This window comes from Myotis davidii, unplaced genomic scaffold (assembly GCF_000327345.1).
Source record: "Myotis davidii unplaced genomic scaffold, ASM32734v1 scaffold1364, whole genome shotgun sequence".
In the NCBI taxonomy this organism is placed as follows: Eukaryota; Metazoa; Chordata; class Mammalia; order Chiroptera; family Vespertilionidae; genus Myotis; species Myotis davidii.
The window spans coordinates 274,466-276,298 of record NW_006295736.1 but is presented as its reverse complement, the minus strand read 5'-3'; the positions used below and the strand labels follow the sequence as shown (position 1 = coordinate 276,298).

Genomic DNA, 1,833 nt, shown 5'->3' with positions numbered 1-1,833 from the left:
AGGCACGGCCGTCCCGCCGACGAGAGGCCTCAGGCCCGGCAGCCGCACCGGGTTCGCTGACCTGGTCGGTGCGTCTCACTCGGGGGCTGTTGGACCCATAACAGGGTTTGCGCAGGCGCACCCTCCCCTCTGTCACAGCGCTTGAAAGGGGTGACAGGCTGAGTCCTGGCTCCCCGCCCCAGGTGCCACCTTTCTGCGGTATCAGCAGGTCCCTGTCCTCCTGACACTGGTCGTTCTCTGTCTTTGCTGTCTCACCCGCACTCCCCACGTCCCTGTCGGCTTTCTCGTGAGGACGAGGTTCCCAGCCGAGCAGGGGCTCAGTGGTTAGAGCAGCCGTGGGCAAACTATGGCCCGCGGGCTGGATCCTTCCCGTTTGAAATGAATGAAACTATTGAAAAAAAAAGACCGTACCCTTTTATGTAATGATGTTTACTTTGAATTTACATTCGTTCACACAAACACTCCATCCATGCTTTTGTTCCGGCCTCCGGTCCAGTTTAAGAACCCATTGTGGCCCTCGAGTCAAAAAGTTTGCCCACCCCTGGGTTAGAGCAATAGCCATGGGTGGAAGGCTTGCAGGTTCAGTTCTGCTGGGGGCGTGCAGGAGACAACCAGTGCTGTCTCTCTCACATCAACGTTCCTCTCTCCCCCCTTCCACTCTCTCTCAAATTCAATGGAAAACTCTGGCTGGTGTGGCTCAGTGGCTAGAGCATTGGCCTGTGGACTGAAGGGTTCCGGGTCCGAGTCCCATTCAAGGACACGTGCCCAGGTTGTGGGCTCGATCCCCAGTAGGGGGCGTGCAGGAGGCAGCCAATCAATGATCCTCTCTCATCATTGATGTTCTCTCTCCCTTCCCCTCTGAAAGCGATAAAATATGTTTTAAAAAAGTAATGAAACTGAATGGAAAAACATCCTGAGGATTAAACAACAACAAACACAGGCTGGACACATCAGCGTGTTGGAGAGCGCAAAGCTTGGGGGAAGCTAGGCCTGGGACGGGGTGGAGCTGTGGCCCTTGGTGCTCAGGCCTCGGCCCCTCCCGCCTCTTGGGGGCCTGGTCTGTGGCATTGTCCCAGGCCCAGGCCCGCAGGGAGGGTGGAGGTTGAAGTTTCAGGGCGGGATGGTGTCACAGGGAAGCCTCCTGGGGACTCTGCTGGCGGGCGGGCGGCCCTCGTAGCGGATGGAGCGTTTCCTCGTCTGCCAGCCCAGCCCGGCTCCACTGGCTTAACCCCCGGGCACTGCCCTGAGGGGCCAGAACTGGACTCGGTGCACGTCCTCCACAGGAGTGGCCTGAGCTGAGCAGGTTCCTGCCCGTCATCCTCATCCTCGCACTCCCCCCCCCCGCCACACACACACAGACTCTCTTCTTGGCCCAAACTTGAACCAGGGGCAGTATGGGGAGCGTCGTCCGTTGGGCAGGCTGCCTCCCTGAATAGAAGCGAGGTGTGTGACTAAGGAGGGGAGGAGTGGACTCAGTCCCCAGCACAGACGGGGCGGGTTCAGTGTCGTCATAGATAGGGACATGGGGGTGGTGGTGGGCGGGGAGCCCTTGACACACCCAGGGCTCAGCGCTCGGCCCTGACCCCGCAGGCTGGACAGGGTCTGGGCTGGGAGCAGAGCGGGCAGCGGGGGGGTGGCCAGGAGGGCGGGGGGTCTGTTGGAAGGAGCTCTTGTTGGGGGCTGAGCCTTTGTGGTGTCCCAGGGAGGCAGGATTGGCAGGGACAGGCGAGGGCGGCCAATCATGGGGCGGCTGGGGCTCCCGGGCGTGTCCCCTCAGGTGAGAGGGGGCTGGGTCCTGGCTACCAGCGGGTGTTGGTGGTGACACAGAACCTC

General features: G+C 60.8%; 1 protein-coding gene across 2 annotated transcripts in view; it reads left to right on the top strand.

Moving 5' to 3' along the window:
* The window catches only part of NUDCD3 (NudC domain containing 3), a 25,481-nt gene that overhangs the window by 21,202 nt on the left and 2,446 nt on the right, over positions 1–1,833 (top strand). The gene's annotated exons all lie outside the window — the stretch shown is intronic.